Source organism: Cupressus sempervirens, chromosome 9 (genome assembly GCF_028749045.1).
Source record: "Cupressus sempervirens isolate cs-2001-9-10 chromosome 9, ASM2874904v1, whole genome shotgun sequence".
NCBI classification, from domain to species: domain Eukaryota; kingdom Viridiplantae; phylum Streptophyta; class Pinopsida; order Cupressales; family Cupressaceae; genus Cupressus; species Cupressus sempervirens.
Window position 1 is genome coordinate 168,583,597 of NC_143126.1, and position 15,470 is coordinate 168,599,066.

Consider the following 15,470-nt stretch of genomic DNA (forward strand, 5'->3'; position numbering starts at 1 on the left):
ACTATCATTAAACTTTTCGACCCTTCATAGTCAGTCAACTATTACCATCCATTGATTTTGCATCAGGTATCAAAGGCATATACTGCTCACATACTCATACATTAGATACTATTACTCTTTTTAAATGTCATTACAAATCCTTCCCAGATACTCTCATTTAGTGGTCAAATCAGGTTATCATGGCCAAATCAGGTTATCTAGTAGTGTACACTATATGACCGACCCTGCAAGGCAACTAGACTAATCATGATCACTGAATCTTGCTCATCATGCTGACTTAAAATTGTACATGTCCACCACTTCACTACCTTCCACCAATACACAAATTTGGCACACTCCTCACACATGTAAGAAATCTGATTGCTCACTCAAATGTCTCGAGTATGAGGCTTGAGTACTCAGTGTTTTTAAGCTATGTGTTTACACCTAATTGTTATTGTTATTCCTGTAAAGTATTAGCAAATTGTTGAAGAGACGGATTTCGTGTATCTACATTCATCTTAAAGACATGTGACAACAAATGGGCCTTACTGTGTGTGATCATGTTCATACATTGTTTACTTTAGATTCTGTAGTAAAATTCCCATCTATCAAATACCAATTTCTCTACATTGGGTATTCTTCTTTCAGCGCAACCTTTGTATCTGCAACTTTGCTTTAGAAACCTTTTATTGGCTCAATAGACAACTTTTCGCTCCATCCATTGTCGTGGTGAGTTTATATATTACAATATTTTTTTGCCTATTGGACTTTCTTATTCCTCAAATATAAAATGAGTTGATTGCAATATTGATAATGCAACTCTGTCAAATGAAAATATTCATTTAAAAAGTTTGCTTTATTTCAAATCATCATTCAGCCATGGAGCTAAATATTTCAAGCATGGTGATGATTATTTGTTGTTTGAGATTTCATATAGATACCTAATACAAATAGTTTTTCTGCTCCTTTAGACAGGGACTCCAGCTGCACACAGTCCTTGTTATAATAACAATTGTCTCTTATTAGATAAAACATAGATGAACATCAATATCAGTCTAAACATTATATATTGTTCTATTTTTAGCCGATTAGGCCATAATTTACTACTTTGTGGCTGACGGAATTTTATTTCCAATGAAGTTTGAGTGCGCGGCACAGAGGTATGGGGAGGGATATGTAGGCAATTAGCAGCTTCCGTGGCCATCTGTTGTCGCTCGCATAGAAGGATAAACATCACACTACTACGTATAGGGATTTAAGATTTGTTTTCAACTGTCTTTGCACATCACACTACCGGTTGTGTTCGTCCTTGCAGGAAGCAGACGACAGGTTGGAGAAAGGCTCCTATATATGTAGAACCACGTTACAGTGGAGTTAGGTATTTCCCTCCCTTACGTTCACTCATTCTGTTTTTCCCTTCAATCTTTTTTTGTGGTCTACAATTATTGATCCCTCCAGTAGTTCTCGGATTTTGAGCAAAGCCGACAACTATTATAGAGTAGGAGGCACTCATCATTTTATTTTCTGATGATATGCTCGAGATTTTAGTTTTTATCTTGAGTTGATATTTTTCCACAAAACTAAGATTTGCATCCTCGCGGACAAAGGTTTGGTTCAAACTCCAGACTGCCAGAGTTACAATTTCACATATACAGGTTACTGATAGCCCAAGGGAATTTGTTTTAGACCACAGAAGTCATGCCATGCTTCATTAGCTTTCCAAGGAGATCGTTTGCAATCCTATAAAAATCTGAATCACAACACTAACTATTCATTCTACTTGGTGTCAGAGAATTCGCTCCCATATTCCAATTTATTCATCATGGAGCTTGAATAGGAAAATATGTGCTACATCGATCTTCCAAGATAATGTCGTGACCTTTGCTTTGATTTTCTGCACGAAATTTAGCCTGCGGCAAAAGCATTTACATGTTTATTAATGTTAATCCAACTGTATCTAGGTGTCTTTGCAACACCTGTCATTCATCATTTACCGTATCCTTTCAATCTCACTCAAACTGCCAACTGCAGCATAGATGTTCATAATAAGTACATAAGGTGCTGCATATTGAGGCTCCAATTCAAATATTTGTCCTGCCACATATTCTCTTAAATTTGCATTATTACGTATCCTGCAAGCACCCATTTAACAATTCCAGATGGCAGCATTGGGTTTTACAGGCATTTTGCAGACAAAATCGATTGCTTCATCCAGATGGCCAGCATGTCCAAGGAGTTCAACCATACATCCGTAGTGGTCCATTGAATGCTTGATATTGCAACATGCAATCGAAATATTAATAGCCCTCATTCACTGAACATGTATGGTTGCATGCAGACAAAATAGTAAGAAAGGTGATATGATCTGCTGTCATACCAAAAAATTTCATTTATTCAAACAGTTCAAGAGCATTTTTTCAATAGCCATGCGTCACAAATCCTGTAATTATAGATGTCCAAGAGAGAATCTTTCGGATGCATTCCTTCAAATATTTCACTTGTCTTCTGAATGTCACCATATTTTACATACATACATATCAAGGCAATACTCACAAGAACATCTGATTGAAATCCACGTCTTATTGCATTTTTAGGGATTTCCACCCCATGTCCTAAAGCTGCCAATTTTGCATAGGCAGGTAGCACAGTAGTAAAGGTTTTTGAGCTTGGCTTTACACCAGTTAAGTGAGTTTCCTGGAAAAGATTCAACCACTCATCGTCATCACAATTACCATTCTACCCTTATCTTGGAATCATTACATTCCACGCAACAGTGTCCCATTAGGTCATTTCCTGAAAGAGCGTCAGGTCCTCATTGAGATTTCTATTATGTGCAAATGTGTGTTCTTAGTCTTTCACAATAACCATATTCTTGTGAGCCCTGACTTGTGAATTGTACTAGTACTGTAGTATGTAGCTTGATATTTTACGGTTTTCTGTGGGTATATATCACTAATTGATACTGATAGGCTGAAGAGAATTGTATTGTGTTGTAAAGATATACATGCAACAGGGCTGGGTTTTGGAATGCCTGAGCAGCAGCAGATCGAATGTCCTTTGGATCAAAGGAAGCGGGGTGAGGCAGAGTGTGAATTAGATGAGGAAAATTGTGTAAAGCAGATTTCCCCTTCAAGAAGACAGCGGCCACATCATAGGCTCGAGCTGCCATATGGGGCTGATCATATGACCCTAGCCATATTTTGTTCACTCCTCTATAACTTCTTTTCCTCTCCTCACCATTGAAATCCTTTCTGTCACAGCAAGACTCCATTAATGAAAACTCCCCAACAAATGTTTTCAATTTTCGCTATGCCTAAGAACAAAGTATAAAAAATCTCATGTCTTGGATTAGGGGTATTCTCGATGAATATATTGTGTGCTGACATGAGCTGAACAGTGAAGATACAGAGTCCATAGACATTTTCATTATCATTCTTTTAAATTTTTTTGTTTTGCGTTTGTTGAGAATGTTAAGATTTTGGATTACTGGTTCATGCTATTGAGTATTGGAGTTATGAGTTCATCTGATTGAACAATGCAGCATATTTCTTTCCTATTGTTATGAGTACATGTGTAATCACTTGGGGCATTAGTCACTTGGGTCTATTTGGTTGCATCAGTTTTCAATTAAGAGTCTCAGAAAGGATAATCGGGAAAAGAGGGGTGGGGACCTTAGGGGAGGAGAATTGGTTCACAGTTATAGACGCAAGAGAAATAACACTTTGGTATTACTATTCTGGGGGCTTTTAAAAGGGCTGTCAGTGAACATTGCAATCATGGGGGGATTTTAAAAGGGCTGTTAGTGAACATCCTAGAGTTTTACTCTGTGACATTGAGGTTCTAACAATTTACCTAAGTTAAAGAGCTCAGCATCTCTAATGGAATAACAAAAAGAGGTAGGGAGTTCAATTGAGCTTTTGTACAAACAATAGGATCTCTTTCAGGTCTTATAGTAGGTGGTAAACCTTTTAAATAAAGAAATTGGTTGTCTCCACTTCCTAGAGGTAGAAAAGATAGCTTATCTCCTTGTCATCATGGTTGTTGTCATGGTTGTCTGCTGCAACTCACAATCAGTGAGAATACATCATAACATATTAAAGTGGAATTATGAGGACATGTAACCAATAATAAAAAAAATAAACAAACAGTAAGTGGTTCCATTAATATTTACAAGAAATGATCAGCATAGTCACCCACCTTAGAGCTAAGAACTACGAGACTAAAGTATTGTACCAGATCATGCTTGTAGATCGAATAGAAAGCTTGAGAAAATGTTTAATATCATTCAAAGCCTCCCATGTAAAGGATGTCCATGTCCTCGTGCATGCAGGAGAAAAATTCATATATAGTAGAAGAAGTGCTACGTTGACCCAGAAGGAAATGTCGTTTGGCAAGGCAACCCCTTCATTTCTTAATCCACTCTTGAATTCCAGAACCCAACACATGGGGGTATGCAAACACAAAGTAATTGCAAAGCATAGCATCATGGATATGATGCTTTGTGACAGGAGAAATTTGACAAGGGGTTGAAAAGCTGCATAATTAAACAGATTGGGAATCATCCATCTCGCATCTTTCCTTGCTTGAGAGTATGCCCACACTACATCAAGTGGTAGGTTCACACAAAAAAGAGCAAAAAATGCTCTCTGTACATGAATCCCAAGCTGATGGTATTTCTTTGCCCCATATGCCTGTCCACATAGGGTCTCTGATGTACTTCCCATACCCATCTGTACAGAAATAAGAGAAAACAGTTGGTCTTCCATGCAACATTGCATTCACTGCTTTTATTCTATAACATCATGACACCACATAAATGGAATTTCTCTTATAAGTATTCGTCCTCTAGGACCTTCGAATTAGGAAATACCAGAGAAGATAAGCATCTAAGAGTAACTTTTACTCGGTAATCAAAGTTTTTAAAATAATTATTAATCTTTGTGATAATCATTTAATTTGAACTCTTTTGCTTCTGGTATCACAGAAATGCAAGCTTGATGCTCATATTTCTTGTTATCATGTGGTAAGAATCATCAGTCAAATTACGATTATCATAGTTATAAATGGGCAATATAAAAAATATGAAGTTAGAAATTAGGGCTTTCTCCCGGAGCTCATGTATCAAGTAGGCATATAGTGGGAGGAGAGTGGATAGAGATGGACAAGTGATTGCTTAAAACAAGGGAATTATTCGAAAAATTTAGAGTAACCTCTCATGATGGGTGCAGAGGAGAAAAATAAATATACGATGGTGGAATGTTCCCTCTCATGCCTAATACTGGTCAGACTGGAACTAGATATTGTAAGCATTCAAAAGGTCTAAAGAAGCCAAAACTAATGGTCAAAATCATAGAGATTAAGCTCTAATGACTAAGAAATCTAAGATGAAAATCTCAGCACTGCCCCCATAAAAGATTGTAGATGCTTTATCACCATTTCACCAATGAGCAAATTATGAAATTGAGATTGAAAACACTTTGATAAATTATCTAAAATTCCATCTAGGACTAAGTAATAAGCCATGTGAATGGGTTCCCACAAATAAAGTAGTTAAGAATAAAATCACATTCACACCAACATGTAGTGTTTCAACTTTCAAGTGTCACACTTGGGACACCAAACAATGCTGTTATTGCAGTATTGATTTGTATGTCTTGACTATTGATTAGAGCCCCTCTCAAGCATTTGAAAATTAGGCAAACCAACTCTAGATGATAGAGATGACTCCTAGTCCTTTCCATTGCAAGATACATCTTTATTGCATATCTACATAGCTGTTCTATCTATCTTGTCACTTAAGTCACAAAATATTATGGTTTGCGCAGCAATAAAGTATACAAAAGAGTTATTTAGCTTGTCCAACTCTCTTCTCACTTCATTTAGAAAATATATTGGTTTAAGTTTCCATACAAAAAGGTGAGATAACTCCGAGAATTATTTGGGTGTCTAATAGTGGATAAAAGACAACTTTATCCTTACCTTAAATGTTTATTAAGCTGTCAAACACAGAGGCAACTAACTGCCTTCTAAAACTTGAGCAAATGTGGGCCATTTAAATTTGAATAAAAGAGCATCTTAGATGTAGATTGCTTCCTTTCACCTTAAGCTTTTGTTGAAAAATAATGAAAGAAGTTACAGATTTAGCATCTACAGCCTTTGTTAACAATTTTGCAAATTGTGGTAAATTGATTTCAATTGATGGTGGTTTCTTATAAATGTTTGAACCTATCTCTTTTAGTTACATTTATCTACGCTATCAAATCGAGATGGCCATTGTTTTTCACTGTATTCTTCAGTTGTTTCATACGAAAATTACTGCAAATATTCTTCTATATCATCAATGGTAGCACAACATCGTAGTATCTATTAAAAGAAGAATCAAATTGGATATGAATTTGGGTATAAGCTACAGGTGCAATATTTTCCTGCTGTGGCTTTGTACTCTTCATTTAAAGTTTTAGATCCAAAAATCAAGGAATAATGAGTGATGCCAGCTCTTTGTTGTATTATTTATTGGTGGATGTTTTACTTGTGAAGATGATTTCAGAGCTAATTATAGTATTACAGAATTGCCTTGAATTGGATGGTTTCACTTAGAAATTTGTGTGCTTGCTACTTGAGTGCCAGTTGAACTCTTCCTTCTCACTCCAGTAACAATCTCTAGGACGAATTTTGGCTTATTCGAATTGAAAAAATCAGCCATTTCTTGATTTAAAATACCTCCACATACATCAGCATGATTTAAAAGGGGAATCTACCAAAATAAAAAAAAATTTAGCGATCAAATTGAATGGAGAATCAAAATCTTTGTCTTATAGTTAGGCAATAATCTGATGATAATGCCACTAACACAGCCCCAAATTCAAATACAATAGCATCAACAGTCATATCCACAGCTTCAACTACAGGCACAACAACAACTCATGCACACACATCAACACCTCTAGATGTAGACACAGCCACAACCATAGCAACCTATTGTTAGTTTTTTCTCGAACTCCATGATGATTGACTGTTGAGAAATGAGAATCAAAAGAGGATAACCCTCATTTACATGGCTTCCAAGATCACAAATCTTTGAAAATCTCATCAATCATGCACATTGGCAATTGCTGAGCTGGACTTGTCTTGACCAGTCAAATGATATGATCGAAAAGATAAGATGAAAGTTTCAGATGGAGCTGAAAGAATATGAGACCTAGGAAGCTCAATGAATGTCTAATAGTAAAATTTCTGGAACTTGTCCACATAAACAACTCTCCAATCCCTAAAACAACAACAGTGGAAGCCCTCTTTGTCCAACTCTAATTCAACTAGAAGTAGTTCTTAAAGTTCTCAAGTCTCCTACGCATGCCTCTCTCCAATGATGCATCCGATTGAATAACCTCTAGCTATAGAGGTAGAATTTGTAGTATTAAGTAACAGCAACACAGAGTGCGATCAAGAAATTTTGATAAAAAAGAGAACAATATAGCAACACGGCATACAAATCATGTGCGTTTACAATAATCTCTAGTCAAATTTGATTGAGAGCTTCTGCAACATAAGCCTTGACATAAACTCTCATTTCCTAATTATTTCGCTTTGCACGGGACCCTTATAGGCGCTTTAAAAAGGCTTTAAAGTAAAGGATTTGAGGATTTGAGAGATATGAATCCACAAAACCCAAAGAACACCTGCATGCAAGAACCTGTAACAGAGAAGAAAAAGCAAAGAAGAGGCAAGGGTTTTGCTCTGAAAATATGAGAACTATATTATCAGATTGAAAAGATAAGAGATAATTACAAAAGATCAAGAAATTTTGACCAAAAAGAGAACAATATAGCAATACAGGATACAAATCACGTGCATTTACAATAATCTCTGGTCAAATTTGAGTGAGAGCTTTTGCAACATAACCCTTGACATAAACTTTTCGTTTCCTATTTTTTTTCGCTTTGCACACTCTTATAGGCGGCTTTAAAAAGGCTTCTAAGTGAAAGATTTGAGGATTTGAGCAATACATCCACATAACCCGAAGAACACCTGCATGCAAGAACCTGTCACAGAGAAGAAAAAGCGAAGAAGAGGCAAGGGTTTTGCTCGGAAAATATGAGAACTGTATTATCACACTAAAAAGATAAAAGATAATTACAAAAGATCAATTCTTATAGAAGGAGATCGAAAACCTAAAAGGGAAACCCTAAGAGATAAATGATATTTAATAATTACTAATTAACTATTAAATGGAAATGCAAAGTGCATAAAGTGAAATCTTAAGAAGGGAGTAAAGGTAATTTAATAAATGAAATTAAATTAATGCTTTATTCTAACACCCCCCTTAAGATGAGCAATAATGCAACTACAAACAATGCAGAAAAAGCAAGGAAACTACAATGCAATGTTGAAAGCAAACTTGGGTCCTGACAACAAGGCCTGATGAGGCACCCAATCACAACCAAATCTCTATGAAATGGAGAAATAGAGAAAACCCAGTGGGAAAAACCCTACTCCAAAAAGAGATAGAAAAGGTTGCACAAATGAAATATCTCAAGAGACTCTCTCAAGACCATAACTACAATAAAACCCCCTATGATAGAAGCTTGAGACTCCATAGCCCCCCGAGAATGGTAGAACTCTTGTGTTGATAAACATACCAGTGTGGCTCTAATCTAAAAGAAACAAAGGCAGTGGACAAGGAGGGCAAAACCCCTACATGTAAGGTGAAGTTGGAAGTCCTAGCTGATGCTTAAAGGAGAATGCATGAGAATCCTGAAATGGAATCTTCAATGGAGGTGGGATAATAGGTGGGCTGAATCTGTCATTTGAGAGGAGATGTGTGTCCTCTGATATATCCTCAACAACTACAGTAGGTGGCTCAATGATTGGAGCTACAATGGTAGGCAATGCTGAAGAGTAATCCTGTGCGATAGATGGAATCTGAATAGGAGGTGGAAGTGTAGAAGTCACAACATTGGTCTCAGGAACAACACATAAGTTTAAGCGACCTGACTTCACCTCAATAGTCTCTCGTGAAGGAGAGTGAGTCTTTGATAGTGGAGATGGTGGACCAAAATGAGAGAAAGAGTATAGGTGGGAAGAGTGATCAACAATCCCTATAGCAACAATATTGCTTGTCACACTATCTTTGATGTGCATTGACTCTTGTGCAAACTCAACTGTCTTCCCTGTCCCACAATGTGTAATCTGATAAATAGAGAGAAGGTTAGAAGACAAAGATGGAACACAAAGTACATCATGAAATGTACCATCATCAATGCCAATAGAACCTTTCCCACATACAGTTATAACAATATTGTTCCCCATTAAAATGTGTGGAGTAGGAGAAACCTCAAAAGAAGAGAACAAATCCTGAGAAGATGCCATATGATGTGAAGCACCTGAATCTAGTAACCATCTAGAAGAGGGTAGAGTAGCAGTTGCACATAGCAAAGTAACGTGGCTCAAACTCGGCAAGGGTAACTTGACCCGTGACCTAGCTCAAACTCGGCAGTGACTCGATGAAGTGAAAAAACCTCGAATTTTTGAGATTTTTTAGGATTTAAAGAACATTCCATGCACCCCTTATTGAATAAAGCTTAAAGATACAATAACATCATTAAATAGAAGGTAATTTGATCACAGTGCACATACTTAAACATATATCGATTACATAACAGTAGCTGAAGGAAATATTAGAAAAGTAAAACATAGATATATAAAATGATAAATCCATGAAACCCATCACAATGTATATCAAATCGATGAAACCCAACAAATCAATAGTCATCAAATGTTCCAAATTCCAATCATATGTTAAGTTGAACAAAAAGTTAAAACAAGACTATAGCTATGGCTCCTAGTCTTTGTTGTCATCCTCATCCTCATCCTCATCCTCATCCCCAACCTCAACCTTAGGCTCAGTATAATCTATAAAATGCCTCTTAGTAAGGCGTCTAAGGTAGATCCTGGATGACTGATTAGCCATAGCATCAGCCTGTGAAGTGCCTCTAGGATCAACTGTTGTCTTTGGCTTTGCCAGTGCCTGTGAGATGCCACTAGGAACAATTGGAGCTTTCTGGTCCTTTGCTGCCATAGCCATGGTCTCAGCCTCTGTGTCCGGCTCATCAACCCTCTCTAGGTCCTCATCATCAAAGACAGGATCAGTAGCCTCAATGATCCACTCAGACTCTGGATCAATCTCTTCTAGAGTAATCGGAGAGGTGTCACTATCCAAAATCTTCCTGGTCCTAATGCGCAGGTTGTAATGCGCAAATACTAGCTTATTCATTTTCTCCATGGACAACTTGTTATGCCTCTTCGAATGGATGTGTTCGAACATGCTCTAATTGCGCTCACATCCAAAAGCACTACTTGGCTGGCTCATTCTGCGGATGGCGATTTGCTGAAGGTTTTTGGTTGAAGGCCCGAACATTTGCCACCATCTATCTGAATTTTGAAAAAAAGAAAAGAAAAAAATATTAGTCTCATTTCAAAGTTGAACTTTAAAGCTAGAAATTTAGAAACTGGATTGTATAAGGCTTAAGCTGCAATTTTTACCTAGCTGCGATTTTGTACGACCTCCTTTGCAAATTTGACTTGAAAAAATGGGCCTCGATGCATTATTATAGGCATCCATATCAAGCAATATATCTGTGGCATTAGTGGCCATCTTCGATATCACAGTGTATAGGCCACTAAGAACCTCCTCATCTGCCTTGAAATCTTCACAGAAATGGTATGTCGGTTTGAGGTAATAAGCTGCTGCTTGGATGGGCTTATGAAGTTGATTTTGCCATCTCCTATCAATTATGTCCCAAATAGGGCCATACTTGTCCTCAACTCCTACATATTTGGCCTTAATAGCCTTTTTGGCCCTATTCATGCCCTCATATATGTAGCCCATAGCGGGTTTCTCCCCATCAGCAACTCTTAGGAGGGCTACAAGGGGCTTAGTGATCTACAAAACGATTAAACAAAAAAACAATTTAGTGAATGATGAAACTTTGCAAAGTTACCAAATGAAAATAGAACAAATGTATGAGATAAATTAATTTATAAAATTTTAAGACTTAAGCTTTTAAAATTTAAATTACCTCCACAATCTCCTTACATGGCTCCCAAAAACTTTCTTCATAATAAATGAATTTTGTTGCATCTATCCCTGCAGGGGTGGTGGCAAAGGAGGAGGAACTCCATTGTGGATCAACAAACATGCACCTCAGAGCTAACCTTGAACTCAAAGATTTTAGTGTAATAAAATTAGAGGCAAATCTAGTGATACCGGGACGAGCCAACTCCTTTCCCTTCCTGTATTCCCTTATAATGCTAAGGACCAAGGCATCATCATAGATGAACTTGCAAAGATTTTTGGCCTTAGCAAAACATGATTTCACCCATTCAAGCTTGCCAATATCCTCTAACATGAGGTCGAGGCAATGGGCCGCACATGGAGTCGAAAAGATTCTTGGGTGACTCTCCATCAAAAGTTTTCCTGCAGTAATTTTAAATTAGTTAGTAAACAATGAAATTTTTTGATGTGTTAAAAAACTTTTAAATTTCAAAATTTAATGGAAAACTAAAATAATTTTTTTAGAAGTTAAATTTTTACCTACAACAACATAATTAGCTGCATTATCAGTCACCACTTGGACAACATTCTCTTCCGCCACCTCCCTTATGACCTCCTCAATAGCCTCACATAAGAATTTTGCATTTTTGACATGTGAGAAAGCATCTATAGACTTCAAAAACATGGTGGATCCTGAAAGTGAAAATTAAACAAAATAATTATCATTGAATAGTCAATAAAACAAAATGTTGGTTATTCAATAATACATTAAATTTTAGATTTAGAGAAGTGGAGGATGATGAATTACCTCCGCTAGAAACAAGAAGTTTTTGGAGGGCCCTATTCCTCCTATCTGTCCATCCATTCGTCATAATGGTACACCCCCTTTGGCTCGAAATCTTTCTATGGTCCTCCAACTCAAGTTTCATCTCCTCAACCATTTCTAGTAAGAGGGGACCACTCAACTCATCTTCAGTGGGGGCTTTAACCCCGCACCACAGATGGAAACCGCATCAATCATCCCCTGCCAATAAGGAGTCCTGTTACATTTATACAAGCATTTTAATTAGCATATTTCAACATCAAGTTAAAATTATAAAATTGAATTTAAAACTTAAAATGTAAAACAATCAAATATAAATGAAGTTGAAGTACCTGGCTGCTATAAACGAAATGTTGTAAAAATACCAAAACTTGCAAATTGCTCTTATTCCAGCTTCATAGATCTCCCTATTCCAGACCAAGCTCTCAAGTGAGGGTTGTGCACCAGGAGTGGAACGCAGTACAAAAAAATTGTCCAACCTAGATCTTCAGACTCTAGGATGAAAGGTAACGCCAGTACTACTAGTAGGGGTAGTGCCACTAGTAGTGCAAGGAATAGATGTAGAAGAAGTACAACTAGCAGAAGCACTAGGACGATAGGGGCGAAGGGAAGCACCTTCTCCAACACAACCTATTAAACCTAGGGGTGTAAAACTGATCTAATTAGGATCTAGGACTATTACAGAGGAATGCTTAACATTAATTCATAAAGTAAAATTTCAAAGCATTAATTAGCAAACTAACACAACTTAAATGCTTAAATGAACAAAGCATAAAAAAGTAATGACTGAAAGAAAGAGAGTAGAAAGACATAAGACAAAACACGATTGATAACGGAGTTCATCTGGGAAGGGCTACGTCTCCGGGTCCAGCTCCAATAGGGGGACCGATCCGATTTGCTCCAAAATCAATTACAAGTGTTCAAGATCTTCCCTTCAAGCACAATTGCAGCATTACTCTCCAATGTGCAGGAATAATCATCAAGTCTCCAAGATCATAATCTCCTTCTCATCACCTGGATGCTTTTCCAAAGCCTACTACCCCCATTTTATACATCAAATTTAGCCAAAAATGGGCTAAAACAATTAACCAACATAATCTCCCATTTTGATTACATATTTCGAATTTGCCCCTTTCACCATTATTTTGTTATGATCTCACACCAAAATTAAGGGTTTGTTTTCAACAAATACCCTTATTTAACTAAGATTGGGCGGATTTGTTATGGATAGATAACAACTCTTCCCTTAATATTCTATATACCATAAATAGCCCATTGGTTGGCCTTAATTTTAGGAGGCCAATGGTTAGGAGTTCAACTCCCATTATCTCATTCCTTTAATTCGAATTAAATAGCTATTTTAATTCGAATTTGAATGTTTTCCTTCTCTTTATGATTTTGTGATGTCATGCTGACATCATCAAAATCCATACTTTTGCTTGAATTTGAAACCATCATAACTTTTATATCCAATCTCCGTTCTTGATGAAACGAACGCCATTGGAAGGCTTTTGACGAGCTCTTTCATTTGGAATCCATTGTCAAATACTTTTGAGATGATTATTTTTTCACCCTTTTATGACCTTTGGTCCCAGTTTGACCATTTTGACCAGTCATAATTTTTGCACTTGAACTCCAATTTTGATCGTTCGAGTTATGTTGGAGTCAAAATTGTGAGCACTTTGTAATGATGTTGATTCTTGGAGCATTGGGGACATTTTACTTTTCAGTAATTTTTATCCCCTAGATCAAAAACTAGATACAAAAGCATTTCTAGGTGAGCGTGGAAGCGAATTGGAACCAATTTGAGCTAAATCTACTAATTGTTTTTGTTTTAATTCCTTTTCTTGTTCATATTTTTCTAAGGCAACATAACTAAAATGTTGAGCCTCAGGAGTTGCAACATTATAAGGTTCAGCATCATGACCACGTATGCCAACAACATGGTATTTCAATCTATTTATCCGTCCACTATTAATGAACTTACAAAATAGGCATTTTGTTTGAGTTCTACCTCTACCCAGAAAGTCTATGGTGTACTTCCAACACTCATCTATTTTATTGCCTTTAGAGAGCTTGGGTTTTTTAGCTGGAGGAGCCATTATGAGTAAGGGAAAATGTCAAGGTTGCTACAATAAGACATTTTAGACCAAATATTACCATTTAAGCATTGTATTTTATGAAGATCTAAAGTAAAACAAAACCCATAAACATACAAAAAAAACTCATCCAAAAGACCCATTAGCATAGAGAAAAAAATCATCAAAATCTAAAAAATCAACTCTTACCTCTTTGAAATGCATCGAGAAGTGTTGAGAAGAGCTCCTATAAACTCCTTGATGATCGAAATGCAAGCTTATAGTTGCTCTAGTGTCACAAATGCAAGCTTTTCTCCTCTTCCTTTCAACTGGTTGCAAAACAATGACACTCTCTCTCTCTCTCTCTCTCTCTCTCTCTCTCTCTCTCTCTCTCACAATAGAGTGTTATGAAAGCCCTTTTAGGGTCTTAAGCATAAAAAAAACCAAAAAATATATTAAAAAACAAAGCAATTATTTATTTTTTAACTTACCTGGACTTTGACTGCCTCAGTTGGGTCACGACTGTCAGGACTCGTGAGTCAGGCGAGTCACACTCCCTGACCTGTCGAGCTCGGTCACGGGTCATTTTGACCTAGCAAGTCTTCCTTGACTCGCTGACTTGGGAGCCTTGGCCGACTTGCGGCGAGTCTCGTTACTTTGGCACATAGTGCATGACCCTTTCCTATATCTTTACAATCTGACTGAAATGATGATGAAGAAGAAGATCTGTGAGAAGTAGAAGGAATATCAATGTTTCTCTTCTGAAGGAGAGCTATCAAATCTGAAACCTGTTTGGCATAGCCATCTAACCTCTTCTCATAGTAATGTGACTCATCATGATTAGGCTTATTACAATAAGCACACTTCGGTCTTTTTGGCTTTGGTTTACCCCCTTAGGAGGAGGTAGCCTTGATGAATTGTGAGGGCTAGAATCAATTTGAGACTCTATAGAATGTGATTTCTGTGCGTTCTCCTTCATCCCAGAAGATGGCCGAGCTACCAATGCATAAGTCTATGAGAGAATCCAACTGAGAGAGCTCAGCTTGCTCCCGAGTCAAACGATCACAAAAAACCTCAAAGGATGGCATGGTAAATCTATTACCCAAAGCATCTTTGGTGGAATAGAAGGTAGAAGCAAAAATCTTAAAGTTTCCACAAAGCTTAGAAAGAATCAGGTAGATGCACTCAGTGTCAGTCTTGGCTTTTCCAGAACCCTGCAATAAAGATCTTTGTTGTTTGAACTTCATCAAGAAGTCCTCAATGGAAGGAAAATAATTCAGTACAATAGAGGTAAGCTTTGCCTAGATCTGAAGTGCCCTGAACTCATTAACTGCACCAAACAAACCATCAAGCTTGGTCCACATATCTAGAGGGGTATTGCACCCATCAAGATGAAACTGTACATGTTCAGATACTTATAAAGCAATCAACCCCATTGCCTCATCCATCTTGTTCCTATGCTGCAAAGTCTGATATTGACTCTGAAATATTGGCTGCACTATATTTAAACAAGACCACAACCCTTTTGACCAGAGAA

The 15,470-nt window shown here is 37.1% G+C and overlaps 1 protein-coding gene across 4 annotated transcripts in view; it reads left to right on the plus strand.

Moving 5' to 3' along the window:
• Window positions 1-1,034: 1,034 nt before the first annotated feature.
• LOC149538039 (Zim17-type zinc finger protein) overlaps window positions 1,035-15,470 on the plus strand; it is a 136,307-nt gene continuing 121,871 nt past the window's right edge. The window contains exons 1-2 of one of the 4 annotated variants that reach the window (XM_089799431.1): window positions 1,097-1,142; window positions 1,298-1,360. The gene's annotated coding sequence lies outside the window, so the exon portion shown is untranslated. Of the gene's footprint in view, window positions 1,361-15,470 lie in introns of all 4 variants that reach the window. The other 3 variants (XM_089799434.1, XM_089799430.1, XM_089799435.1) reach the window with 3 other exon arrangements.